The 15,484-nt window shown below is 39.2% G+C and overlaps 1 pseudogene; it reads left to right on the top strand.

Annotated features, from left to right (window-relative positions):
- Positions 1-9,203, top strand: LOC120441362 (annotated as a pseudogene).
- Positions 9,204-15,484: the final 6,281 nt, after the last annotated feature.

Below are 15,484 nucleotides of genomic sequence, written 5' to 3'. Positions count from 1 at the left end.
AGACTTTGTGCTTGAGAGGTACAAAGCATACTGGAAGAGAAAATTAAAATCAGGTCTACCACATGAGACCCCGATGCCTCTCCTCTACAAAAAAGACTTCAAGAAGCTTCCTAAGTGGGCGTTTGAAGATGCTTACAACCAGGATGCTCAACCTAGACCAAGAGTAAGCATACTAAGACAAAATATAATAAAAACTGTAAAATGTATTAACTTTATGGATGTGAGCCAACATTGCCGAACATCTGCATGATGATTAACACTTTAGTATCGGTTAATCTGTCTTTTTGGCTTCTTGACTTACTGTGTTTGCTGTTTCCTGATTTGTTTCAAGTCCTTCATTTTAGCCTGTATCATGATTTAATTTTTTTTATGATTTCAGACATGTGATCATTCTCTGCAAAACTCTCAGGATGAGAAATTCAGGAAGGCTTTTCTTCCTAACATACGCTTGTTTCTGCACAAAGACAGTATTAACATGAGCGAGTGGAATCGACTTTCAAATTTTAACAGTCCTTTTGGTTTTATGGAGTACAAGTATGACGGTAGGTCTTTCTGAAGATGATATTGAGTCAGTATTGTGTGCTGGACTGATGAGTGACAGAGTAAAGGTGTACCAATATACCTATTCTAGGTGCACCAATACACCTATATAGTTTCACCAAATGGGTTTTATGAAATGACATACTGTAGCGGGTCAGGGCTGTTCTGGGGTTTTGTTATTATAGTTCTGTTTACTGTTGTCATGGTGAAGAGTGACGCGCTCTCTCGGCGACTGTTTTCCGGTGAGAGAGCGCTTTTCTTTTTTTTGTTTTTATGTGTTGTTGCCGCGCTGAGGAGGGAGGTAGCGGCAGTGTTCTGGGCCCGTTGCAAATAAACGGGTGCTCCCAAAGGAACCTCTGTCTCCTCCGTGTCTGAGCTCGCCACAATATGTTTAATTAGCCAATCAAATAACAGCAACTCAATGCATTTAGGAATGGATGAGTAGAAAACGTGACATGCTGAAATAAACCAAACATCAGAATGATGGTGACACAGAACATGGCATGATGTTGGTCTGAGTATTTCAGAAAGTGCTGATATTCTCACACAACCATGTCTAGGTTAACATAAAATATTATGTTGGCAATTGTTTTCTGGATGAAAATGCTTTGTTAATGTTAGAGATTAGAGTAGATTAGCAAGTCTACTTTGAGCTGATAGGAAGGCAACAGCAACAAAAGGAGAAACACTCTATTAAGGTATACAGAAGAGCATCTCTAAATGGACACTGTGTCAAACCTTAAAGCAATTGAGCTACAGCAGCAGAAGACCACACTGGGTGCCAATCCTGTGAGCTAATAACAGGAAATTAAGGTTACAGTGAAATACGTTTAATTGTTGCTCACAGAGCTGAAGTATAGAGCTATATACCTTAGTTACTGGAGTGAATCCTTGTCCTTTTAATTGGTCCTGGTTTTTCAAGTCACATGGACTCATGCAAGTGTGCATGCAGTTATTCTTTTTGAATGTAGTTCACCATGGCACAGTCACTTTAGCCCCATTTGACAATGACAGAATACACTGTGTACTGTCTGTCTTTTAAATCGTTTCAGGTTTTTTACATTTCAAAAGATTTCAGATTCATATTTTATTTTTATTATTGGGCGATCGTGGCTCAAGAGTTGGGAGTTCGCCTTGTAATCAGAAGGTTGCCGGTTCGAGCCCCGGCTCGGACAGTCTCGGTCGTTGTGTCCTTGGGCAAGACACTTCACCCGTTGCCTACTGGTGGTGGTCAGAGGGCCTGGTGGCGCCAGTGTCCGGCAGCCTCGCCTCTGTCAGTGCGCCACAGGGTGGCTGTGGCTACAACGTAGCTTGCCATCACCAGTGTGTGAATGTGTGCGTGAATGACTGGATATGTAAAGCGCTTTGGGGTCCTTAGGGACTAGTAAAGGCGCTATAGAAATACAGGCCATTTACCATTTTAGTTTTTTGTGTTGTTTCTTTAATGAAAAATGACAGCAGACTCTGGGCTTCTTAATGAACAAATATGAAGCAATAATTTGAAATATAAAGCAATGCAACTGAAATATATGAAATCAAAAGTTTATTTATTCAAATAATTAATAATTAAGGGAAATGTGCTCGGTGTAAACTGAATATATACCAATCAAATAAAAACCTACATGTAACCAAACTAGTTAGAGTCTGCATTTTAGGCAGAGGTTTTGTTATTCTGAGTGTATGAAGATTAATGTGAGCCTGAATAAGACAGACAAGCCGCATTTGGTTTGGTTGCATCTGAAAGAGTTTACACATTAAAAGAGATCAGACTAGTGTTGGGAAATCATGCTGGGGTTTTTTAGGTGATTTGGGTGGTGTTATGATATTTTCTGGTGGTGGATATATAGATTTAGGTGGTAATATCTAAAGATTCAAACTATATACAACACTTTCCATATTGTCATTGCTATAAAGACATCCACCTCTCAGCCTTTTCTTTGAACTACGAAACATTAGTTTAAAGTAACTAACCAACCTAACTTCTACTCATACAGCAACCATAAAACAATCACAGATTGTGTATTCATGTTTTTCTTTTGGTTTACAGATGTGATGGATTCAGTGAAGCTGATTCCAAAGCCAAAAGAGCCAATGCTTCTCCCAAAACCAGGTGATGATGGCTGTGTGCGCTGTGCTGTGGTGGGCACTGGAGGAATCCTAAACGGCTCAAAGAAGGGTGTGGAGATTGATGGGCATGATTATGTTTTTCGGTAAGACAAAAAAAACCAAACAAACGTGTTGGCTTTGTTTGACAGGCAGTAGGCCTGGTGTAAAAAAGATAAAGCGGTGTAAAGCATACCCTGCTCTATCTTTCTCTGTGACTTTCATACCATAATTTACAAAATTAACTTTATTTTGTATTCAGTAACACTTTAAACTCGCGAGAGGTAGAAATTAGACAACAGGGGACCTAAGGGTTGTTTTCTCATAGACTTCTGTACAACTGCTGTCATTCACTAAGAATGGAGTCTTCCATATTCATTCACTTCCGTATTGGCTTTACGCCTTAGATGTCCAACCTTTATATATAGTCATAGACTATATATATCTCATGCTAAAGAAATTGTTGAATTGATTAAAAAAAAATCTAAATAAAATTTTTATAAAATTCCACAAAAACAACATTTTTGTTTATTTTCTAACTACAAAAAGTTGGAACAGGTAAAAAAAAAGGAAATTGAAGTAGGACTAAAAAAAAACAAACCCCAAAACAAAACAAAACAAAAACACCTAGCTGAACATTCAGCTAACTAACAAGTCAGTGACATCATTGGGTATAAAAAGAGCATCTTGAAGAAGATGGACAGCAGTTCAACAACATACAAAATACTAAGTCGACAAATTATGGAAAAATGTTCCTCAACAAAAAAACATAAAAGGTTCTGTCCCAAATTCGACAATGTGGCACAAGACAAACCAGCGGAGGCCCAGTAGAGTGCAATCAGATGAAGAGTTTATTGACAACACTGCGCGTGGGAAGAAGCCCACAGCATCACATCTGCGGGGTTCTTCTCCCAAAATACACAGAGAAAGGTTTTTATAACGTCGGGGTTTGACGCCCCCTCTTGCGTTCTATAACATATTTTTGTATTTCTAAGAACATCATTTGCATCTTGTACAGACAATAATCAATTTTTAGAACTAAAGTCAGACACAGAAGTTCCTTTTTCTAACATCTTCTCCAAATACAGCGATGATTTCAGGCCCTCCAGGTCCCTGTGGACGTGACATCCTCTCTGATACATGTTCAGTCATCTGTTACTAAGCAAACTCCTATGTAACAGGTTACAACAAGAAACTGAATGCGTTTGGGCCTCTGCTCAGGCCTGTTCCTAGATTATATGTATTATATGTGTTTTGTAAGTGTGTATGCTGTTTTAACCTTAATGTTATGTGTGTACACAATGATTATGGCTGCTCCTGTAATAAAAAGTTAATGTGAGACCAACAGGTTTTAATGAACATCTTAATGCAGTATCAATGCTGTAGGTTAGATTGTTAATGCAAAGTTAATGATGCAGGTTATATTATAGCTGTAACATCATTTCTTCAATTCCACAGTTCCTAGACTTACATCATTGTTTCTATAGAAAAATAATTATTTCATGATTATTTGAATTCAATTTGATTCAGTTTTTCATGTACCAACAATCATCTGGAGGCTCTTTTTATTGTAAGGTAAAGACGTTAAAATAATACAGAGAAACGTCAACAAGCCAAGGACCCCATATGAGCAAGGACTTGCTGGAGTTGAAAGGGAAAATGTCCTATTTAAAAGGATATCCATCTACTGTAACCAGTTAGGGGTTATGGTTTACCGTACAATGTTTACAATTTGCAATATTTACTTTGAATAATATCATAAAAAGATCCAGACAGTCTAGAGAAATCTCTACAAGAGAGAGGACCACAAATCAATATTGTGCTTGATGTTTGGACCCTCAGATTGCCAAAATCATTTAACCTCCTGAGATCCGAACACTTTCATTGCATCCATTTTTTATTTCTCTTTGCTATACTGGGACTTGGTAAATGTAAAATCAAAGAATTAGCTGATTTGTATTTTTTTTCTCCAGATTTTTGTTTTTGACAAAAATGAGATCCACATACGAGGAAATTTGTTTTAAATTTCGATTGAACAGTGACAGTATAATGTCCTCGTAAGTGGATATCAGACCCTTGTAGAGCAAAATGTAGTATTTTGGTCTAGACCACCCAAAATGTGATCTCCACATATGTGGACGCCAGATCCTAGGAGGTTAAAGTAACTGAGGCAGAGTGAAAAACTGTTCTATGGTCAGAAAAATTGAAAGTTGAAACTCTTTTTAAAAAACACTCTTCCTCTCTCTCTTCTCTCTGCGAGAACACAATGTCTATCTATTTATGGTTTGTTATCACTGCTTAAGGAATTCCTTGCAAGACATACTATTACATCTATTACAACAGCAGTTCTCCACCTGCTGAACTGGCCTGCCTTCAGTCCACATCCTACAATGACTGAAATAACTTTGTGAGACGTGAAATAATGAATAGGATAGAAAGGACACAGAACACCACAGTTCCCAAATACTTATGGAGGTTTATTAGAATACAAACGGATGATGCACAGTGGTAAATATGGACAACTCTTTTTCAGATGTGTTGGTACCATCAAATTGTAATAGTCTTCTTAAAGGGGTACATTTTTTCTGTGTCCATTTACATTTTACACAATGTCCCAGCATCTTTCAAATTAGAGTTGCTTTATGATGATACTTCACATGAAATTGCTCACTGTCCCACAAGCAGATTATATATGGCAGATATTTGTAGTCAACACCTAGACATTGGTATTACACTTAAAGCTAGAGACAACAGATAAAATGTATTCTTGTCTTGTCTGGCAGGATGAATGGTGCCATCACCAAGGGTTATGAGGAAGATGTAGGAAACAAAACATCAGTTTACGTTCACACAGCCCACTCTATCACGACATCACTTTACTTGCTGACGAAGTATGGGTACAAATCTGCCCCTCATGACGAGGTACTTAAACTTCACAGACAACAGTGTTATATCATATTTTCCCTGCACAGAATAAACATAGGTGCTCTCCTTCCCTTTTGGCAGGGTATAAAATATGTGTTGATTCCAGAGGGGATGAGGGATTTCCAGTGGCAAAGGCTCTTCTGAGAGGAGAAAAGGTCTCTGCTGGACCATACCGCAATAAACTGAGTATAAAATGCAATGAAAATGGAAATGAATCAAGAAATGTATTCACCATTTTCAAAAAGTTGCAATGATCCCATTAAGGAGTTAAGACCCCAACTGTATTTGTTTAGGTTTTGTTTTTTTTCTCAAAATAACCTGTCCTGTCTTGCGTTTTTGGAAGCAGAATCATGATGGGAATATTTTGTACTCCCAAACACATATGTTTGTTTATTTTCCAGTAAGTAAATAAATAAACACCATAACCAAGGCCAAGGTGTCACACAAATGCAGATTTTGAGTGTACATGGAAGCCTTACCTGCATACATATAAAATGTTAGTGACATGTAATTTAAATATATCTTTCTAATAATATGAATTATATAATGTATTTTCCAAATCAAAATCTCTTCCGTGGTATATATGTGACTCACAAGTGTGCCATATTTTGTCTTCTAATCTCACCAGACCAAGGACCTACTATTCAGGGCAATACAATGAAAGTCGTGTCTACGTTCTGCACCAGGACTTCCTCCGATATGTGCGGAACAGGTCAGCCTGCAGTTAACACCCTGTACACAGTATTTTTGTTAAAAGGACTATGAATATTTAGAAGTGTAAGGAGTTTTCCTGTAATGCAACTCAGGTCAGAATAATGACACCCAGACAGGTTTGCAAGTTAACGTGTACACGGGTGAGACTCAACGGAGACTCACACCCTGCAATAATTGTCAGCTTTTATTTATACTTCAAGCATATTCGTGTAGCATGTACAGGAAGAGATAAAATAGAACTGTGCTGCGTGCAGACTTGCTGTTGAGTCTGCACAGAGCGTACCTTCCCTATTTAAGCTGAATACTAAAAGAGCAAACACATCTAGATAATGAAATGTACTTTTAAGCATAAACATAATAAAAATCCTAAAATCCTAATAAAATCCCTTGACATTCCCTCCTGTTGTTTGATCTTTTCTTCTATATATGTACATAGCAACTCACTAACATTGTATCAGGTGGTTGTATTTCCCATTGGCGTGGATCCGTTCTCTTAGCGGTAGCATAGGCTGTGGCTCAAATTCCCATTATTTTCGAGCGTCTTCATGATGACCGATGACCAGACACACCTGTGACCTCTGATGAGTAGACCACCGGCAAGAAGTAGAGGGCGGGGTGTACCCGATCAGCCCTCCCTTCACCAATAGATCACCAGGAGTTAGCGGTGTCGGCGTCTAAACGTCTAGGTTGTCACTCACTTTTTTGCAGTGGCTTTGATGAATCCAGGACGGTCTTTCTGCTATTTTGCAGGCAGTTGGTGTGGTGAGTAGCACTTGACAAGGACCTTCCCACCTTGGTGAGCTCCAATTTTTCCTTTTGAGTACTTTGATCAATCACCTGGTTTCAACCTGCAACACACTGGAGAGATATCACTCGGCAGTTGGTTGTTTAGAACAATCTCTTTATTTTCAAGTAATTTAGTCATCCATTCGGCTAGTGTAGTTTCTCTTATTGACTTATCTATGGGCTCACTTGTGATTGGTAGTGGAAATGATGATTTCAAAGGTGTGAGTTTCTGAGAACTTTGTGTCAGTCTCATCCACATTTTTACCAGGCCTATACACTCAGGCCATGGTCTCCCTGTTTCTTCCATGCATTTTCTCAGTCTCTGTTTTATTGTGCCGTTAGTTCTTTCCACTAGTCCGGCACTTTGTGGGTGGTAAGCACAGTGGTGTTTGATGCTAAATCCTAGCGCTTCAGAGACCTTACTGATCAGTTCATTAACAAAATGTGTCCCATTGTCTGATCTTATCAGAGTGGGGATGCCATATGTCGGAATGAAATGGTTGCACAAACATTTTGCTACTGAGATGGCGTCTGCTTTTTTGTTACTGGGTAGATTTCTGGCCATTTTGAGAATACGTCTACGATCACTAGAGCGTATTTTGAGCCTTGGCATTCATTTAGCTCAATAAAATCCATGTGGATTGTATGAAAAGGATGAGGTGGTGTGGGAAAGTTACCCCTTCTCGGCCTGAGGTTTCCCTGCGCATTATGTTTCTGGCAAATCATGCATGTTCTGACAAATTTCCGAAATTTTATCTACCACCCCTCCCTCCTGTTGACACATGACTGAAACCGTGTGTCACTAATGCTGCTGATTTGTGTAGGGATTTTGGTAGTATTGGTTCGCCATTACAAGTCATCAAATCATTTTCTAGCTGTGCTCCACATTTTAACCATTTCCTTTGTTCTGTAGTTGGTACGGCTTTTCGTTCATTTATAAGCACATCAAGTGGTATATGCATTGAGGTGTCAGACATTAATGTGTCTGTAGTTTGTTGTGCTGCTGCTTTTGCGGCTTGATCTGCGAAGTTATTGCCTTTAGTGACCTCTGAGTTGCCTTTCTGGTGTGCAGCACATTTACATAATGCTAACTGTTTTGGCAATATTATCACTTCCAACAGTGCCTTGGAGAAGCTGAGAATGATCTCTAAACTGGAGGTGAATTAACTGATCTAATAGAGACTGATCAGTCATGAAGGTATTATTCATGACTGTTTTATCATCTGGGACTTAACTCCAGGCCACTATGCACTGTAAAACAAGCAAACAAACCAATGAAATCAGCACACATCCAAAAAGCATTGTGATGAACTCAGGTGGAACAATGATGAAGCGATCCTAATCTGTACTTACAGTTTCTGTTTGTTGTTTACCACTCTACCCCAGGAAGGCAACCTTATTAGCCAAAGCAACCATACAGTTGTGATTCCTATTATAAATGAACAATAAGGATGAGAAACAAGCAAAAAATCACTGGAATAACTGTTATAAGATTGTAACTCAGACAGCAATGTCAGCATGAACAGACATACAGTACTTTGCCAGTCTTGAGTCCCCCTGCTGGGAAAATGGGAAATATTTGCAGCAATTTATTGAAATGTGCAAACATACATGGAAATAGAATAAATTTTAGATAAAAACAGTCTGTACAATTCTAACCAATCAATGTTTGGTGTGACCACCAACAGAGTCTGAACTTTCTCAGCAAACTTTCTTGTAATTTCTTTAAGTGGTCTTCAGGAGTAGTACTCCAGTCTTCTTGAAGTACATCCAAAATTGTGTGTCTTCTGTCCAATTCTTTGTCACGATGATACACACTGCTTCTATAATGTTAAGAATTGGGCTATGGCGATATTGTTCTGCTGAGTAATTTTCTATGCATGTGTTCTTTTACAATGTGTTTGGGATTTGGAGGTTGCCTATTCTGCAGTCATAGAAATGTAGCTCATGTTTTTCCATGTGTATGCTTATTTGATTCTTCTTCTTCACTCACAGGTTCTTACTGTCACCTAAACTGAATAAAACATCCTGGCCTTTAGTCAGACCAACCAACGGCGCATTCACTGTCTTCTTGGCTCTGCACACCTGTGACATAGTGAGTTAAAACTACTTGAACTTTGTGTCCTATTGTTGGTATTAACAGCTTTAGAAGTATTGACCTGGCAATTAACTCTAGAATGAGCAAGTCAACTTTCAGGATTTTTTTCACACAGCCCAGATGAATCAGAAATAAGATTAAGAGTCAAAAACACCTTTCATGAAAAAGTATATTTTTACTCTGCAAGTTAAACAAAAGGTCTAACCATGTATGATAGCACTATCTCTCTAATTCACAAGCCTGGTAAGGATCCTTTGGAACCTGGTTCGTACAGACCAATAAGCTTATTGAACGTAGATAATAAAATATTGGCAAAAATTGTGGCTATGCGATTAGAGATAGTTCTCCCAACTGTTGTGTCGGAGGACCAAACGGGTTTTGTAAAAAATAGACAGTTATTTTTTAATATTAGAAGGCTATTCAATATTATATATACACAGAATACTTATGATCAATCTGAATTTGAATCTGAAATACTACTCTCACTAGATGCAGAGAAGGCCTTTGACAGGGTTGAGTGGGATTTCCTCTTCTCGACCCTATCAAAGTATGGCATAGGCCCTAATTATATCTCCTTTGTTAAACTGCTTTACACAAAACCTCAAGCCTCGGTTAATACAAATAATCTAATTTCTAGCCCTTTCCTCCTTCACCGCTCTACTAGACAAGGGTGCCCTTTGTCCCCATTGCTATTTGCACTTGTTATAGAACCTCTCGCCATTCAATTACGCTCAACAAAGGATTATAAAGGAATAAGGAGATTTGGTGTAGAACAGAAGGTGTCTCTCTATGCAGATGATTTGTTGTTATATATCGCTGACCCTACTAAATCATTGCCAAAAATTATGACAGTTTTAACTGAATTTGGGAAAATTTCTGGATACAAAATCAACTTAACAAAAAGTATATTGTTTCCTATTAGTTCTTTAGAAAAATTAGACAGCGCCACATTGACCTCGTTTCCTTTTACAATCTCAAATACCTTTAAATATCTTGGAATAACTGTAACCCGTGAATTCTCTGGCCTTTTCAAACATAATTTTATTAATTTATACCATCAAACTGAACAGAACCTGGAAAGACTGTCTAAACTGCCCATCTCACTTGCTGGTCGAATAAATATCATTAGGATGAGCACTTTACCCAAATTTTTATTTTTGTTTCAATGTATCCCAATATTGATCACAAAAACTTTTTTAAGAAAATAGATCAGTTAATTTCTCAGTTTATCTGGAACAAGAAGACACCTAGAATAAAAAAGGTTTTTCTCCAAAGATCTAAGATTACAGGAGGGATGGGGTTGCCTTGCTTTCAGTTTTATTATTGGGCTTGTAATATACGTTGTATGTCATTCTGGGGCGGGGAAAATAGACCTGATTGGGAACAGATGGAAAGTATGACTTTTTTCCCTAATACTCTTAAATCGTTGGTTCATTCAAACTCACATATAAGTAAACATAAATATAAAAATTCGGTAGTATCTAACTCACTAAAAATTTGGTCTCAAATTAGAAGGCATTTCCATTGGCGTCAATGTTCAATCTTTACACCATTAATTCATAATCAAGCATATACATTGCTCTCAGGATCAACATTCCAGCTATGGACTTCCAAAGGGATACACACAATCAAGGATTTGTTTATTGATAACCTTTTTCCTTCGTTTCAACAACTTCAGAAAAAATTTTCCATAGAAAACAGAGATTTTTTCAAGTATTTACAAATACGTCATTTTATCAAAGAAACGTTTCCATCTTTTCCCAATGAACCACAAAAGTTAGTTTCAGATGATCTGTTCCTGATGAACCCGCTAAAGAAAGGAGCTATTTCTAAGATCTATAATCAACTTTTGGAAATAGACAGTACAACTACATTGGACCACTTGAGAAACGCTTGGAATGAAGAACTGGGTATTAACATCACTGAAGAACAATGGACTAAGGCACAAGAACTGGTTCACTCCACTTCCGTCTGCTGCAGGCACGGATTATTACAATTTAAGGTCCTACATAGGCTCCGTCTAAACTGAGGGTTTCAAGGATGTTTCCAGGAGCAGACTCAAGATGTGATCGATGTGGCCAGAATCCTGCCTCATTGTCACATATGTTTTGGACATGTCCTGATATTGCCATTTACTGGTCTAAAATATTTAAAACTTTGTCTGATATTTTTAAAAAACAACTCCCCCTAGACCCAGTAATGGCACTTTTTGGTGTAGCTACAGTCAAATACTTAAATAATAAACAAGTTTGTGTTTTGAGTTTTATAACATTGCTTGCAAGACGCCTTATACTTCTAAACTGGAGAAATAAAGCCCCCCCAACTCACTCTGCTTTGTTAAGAGACAATGTATCATTTACAGTTGGAGAAAATTAAATTTTCATTGAGAGAAAACGTTAAACAGTTTTACCTAATTTGGCAACCCTTTATAGATTACTTTAATAAGTAAAACTGGGAGGGATGGCCTCCTCCCATATCGGCTCCAAGATTATATACATTGGTTTGGGCAGGTGTATTGTTCTTTTCGGGGTTTTTTGTTTTGTTTTGTTTTGTTTTTGTTTGGTTTTTTTTGGGGGGGGTTGTTTGTTTTGTCTTGTTTTTAGTTTTTGTTTTTTTTTTTTCTTCTCTCCCCTCCTTTGTATATACTTATTTAAATGTATATGTACAGACATAGACATATGATCGTTTATATTTTATGTAAAAAGGAGGGGGAGTGGAAGGAGGGGGAAGGAGAGAAAAGTAGAAGAAAAAAAAAATTTGTCACTGTAAATGAGATATATACTTTGTTGCCTGAAATGTACAGAGTGCCAATGTAGATAAACATGTACAGTGGCAATAAAAAAAAACCCAAAAACCCCCAAAAAACAAAAGGTCTGAACCATAGTGATTAATGCAGTGCCACCCACCACATGATAATTCCCTTCTTGATGCATTCTCAATCATCCAGGAAAGTAAATCTCCAAAAATTGAATCTGTTCATCTGGACGTAGCGTTTTGTGGGAGAAACGTTTCGTCACTCATCCAAGTGACTTCTTCAGTCTCAGCTGACTGCAGGTTTCCCCAAACCTTATAAGCGGATCCGACGGAGACTGACTATGCTTTTAGATGAGAATACTCTTAAAAAGGTGTTTGACTTCACTGAGAAGGCTCGTCTAGCACAGCACAAGAAGTCTAAGACCAGGCAACAAAGGAAGTTTGACTTACTTTTTGTACGTCGGAAACCACCACAAAATATGGAGAGTGTCCTCAGTGGCCAGAAGAGACAAGGATGCGGCATGGAGGATGTGGACAAGTGGGTGAAGAATTTGTCTGACAGACAGCTCACCTAAACAGAGAAAAACATCCTTGCTAAAGGGTTGAATTTTGCCGTCACACCGAGACAAACCCCTCTAGTGGAGCTGATCACAGCCACAGAAACAGCAATTCGTAACAACAATATTGCAGAAGTGGAAGCAGAGCAACTACGGACGAAAGTTTCGGCCTGTCTCAGCAATGCAAAAGCCCCAGCATCCAACATCACCATGGAGGAGAGGAAGGCACTCACATCACTTAGTGATGACAACAACATTATCATCCTTCCGGCAGACAAGGGTAGGTGCACAGTATTGCTTAACCAGAAAGACTATCATGAGAAGATTTTGTCACTACTCAGTGATGAAAATACTTATGAGCCCCTGAAACGAGACCCAGGAAGTGGCTACAGGAAGAGGGTCATAGACTGTCTGAAGCAGTTAGAACAAGACAAGGCTATCGACCGGACCTCATACCACAGGCTGTACCCAGGGAGACTACACCAAGCCTGTATGGTTTACCGAAAATACATAAGCAGGGTGCACCTTTAAGACCAATTGTCTGCATGATCAACTCGGTCACCTATAACATCTCCAAGTTTCTGGCTTCGATCCTCAACCCGCTGGTGGGCAGCTCTGAACACCACATCCAGAACACCCTGGATTTTGTTGAGAAGGTGAGAGATGTCATTATGGAGGCAGATGAAACCATGGTCTCGTCACGACGTTACATCTCTCTTCACTTGCATCCCAGTCACGGAAGCGTTGGAGGTAGTCCGTAAGAGATTACAGGATGACACCAACCTCAGCAACAGGACCACTCTCAGCATCGACCAAGTGTGTTTGCTTTTGGAACTATGTCTTCATTCCACCTACTTCACATACAAGGGTCAGTTCTACAGGCAGAAACATGGGTGTGCCATGGGCTCCCCAGTTTCACCCATCGTGGCCAATTTGTACATGGAAGAAGTGGAAAAGAGGGCGTTGCTATCCTACCCTGGAACACCACCAAGCCATTGGTTCAGATATGTGGATGACACCTGGGTGAAAATCAAATCTCAGGACGTACTACATTTCACGGACCACATTAACTCGGTGGACCAACACATCAAATTCACCAGGAGGATATGAAAAGTGGCAGGTTAGCCTTCTTAGACTGTGAGATCTCCATCAGTAATGGGGACATCTAAAAGCTGGCGTGTACCGTAAACCCACGCACGACACGGATCAGTATCTAAGGTTTGACTCTCATCATCCACTGGAGCACAAACTGGGTGTCATCAGGACGCTACAACACAGAGCGAACACCATCCCCACTGACACAGCGGCCAGGGAGGCAGAAGAACAGCACATCAAGAAGGCCCTGAGTAAATGTGGTTATCCCAGCTGGACTTTTGTCAAAGCTGGGAAGGCACCTAAAGAAAGCTCCAGCCGATCCAGGAGAGAAGGACAACCACTGCCCAGGCGAAAACCTGTAGTGATCCCATATGTGTCAGGAGTATCGGAACAGTTGAGATACATTTTTCTAAACACCGGGTCTCTGTGGCTTTTAAACCCCAAAATACGCTGCGCCAAAAACTGGTCCACCCCAAGGATCGGGTCCCCGACACAAACAGAGTAACATAGTGTACGCTGTTAAGTGCCAGGAGGATTGCCAGGATTTATACATCGGGAAACCAAATAACCTCTAGCGAAGCGGATGGCACAACACAGAAGAGCAACCTCATCAGGCCAGGACTCTGCAGTTTATTTACACCTACAGGCCAGTGGACACTCTTTCAACGATGAGGATGTACACATCCTGGACAGGGAAGAACGCTGGTTTGAGCGCGAGTCAAGGAGGCCATTTACGTGAAAAGGGAAAGACCATCTCTGAATCGAGGAGGGGCCTAAGGGTACATCTTTCGCCATCTTACAATGCTGTGATTGCAGCCATTCCCCAACTCTCTGTGAATGGTACTCATGGCCATTGATCAGTGTTCTTTGATCAGTGGGTTTTGGTCAGTGATTGTTGATCAATGGTCATGGGAATTTGCATAATTATGATTAAGGAACTGACCTCACAGCCCATTGTTCCTTCAGTGGGCTGGTTTCAGTCATTATGCAAATGTACTGTTTATAAGGTTTGGGGAAACCTGCAGTCAGCTGAGACTGAAGAAGTCACTTGGATGAGTGACGAAACGTTTCTCCCACAAAACGCTACGTCCAGATGAACAGATTCAACTTTTGGAGATAATTCCCTTCATTAAACATAAGCATTTTAAGTGTTTTCACTGTTCTTCGTGTTTTAAATCCAAGAATAATTGGGATGAATCTGATGGATCCCGACCATCATAGCCTTTGCCTCTCTAACTTTGTCCTCAACTATACTGTATATGTATACTGTATTTGTCCTACTCTTTTTCTTCCCTTTGTGTCTTCCTCAGGTGGATGCATATGGATTCATGACTGATGACTACGTCAAATATCCTAACTACTATGTTGAGAAAAACATGACCAAAGTCATTTTCTACATCAACCATGACTACATTTTGGAGAAGAATACATGGAAAGACCTTCATAACAGGAAAATAATCAGGCTGTATCAACGAACTGAGTCAAAAGCAAAGAACTAAAAGTAACACTGAAATGATCAACATTTCTAAATACCAGACTTAAAAATAACTGAGCTTACTTTACAAAGACTATGTGAGACAATATATGATGCTCAGTTTTACTCATTATGGTAGCTGTTGTTTTTTTTCTACAACTCCTTTTATGGTTTTATCAAAAGCAAAAGACGATTGAGCAGAAATAGGTCATTAATGACGCAAACTAAACCATCCAAAGCAAAGATGATATGATTATCATCACTCATGTTATTTTAAAGTGCATCTCTCTCTGTGGGTATATTTCCATAAATTAAAATCAAGCATTGAGAATAGCTGGGATTTAGTCAAGTGCATCAATGCACTTTGACTCTTTCGTTTTACTATTGGTTCACCCCCCTTCATGATTAGGTAGAGAGCAGAATTGATAGCATATCACT

This window comes from Oreochromis aureus, linkage group 8 (genome assembly GCF_013358895.1).
Source record: "Oreochromis aureus strain Israel breed Guangdong linkage group 8, ZZ_aureus, whole genome shotgun sequence".
NCBI lineage: Eukaryota > Metazoa > Chordata > Actinopteri > Cichliformes > Cichlidae > Oreochromis > Oreochromis aureus.
The sequence above is the reverse complement of the archived record's forward strand: the minus strand, read 5'-3'. Positions and strand labels throughout refer to the sequence as shown.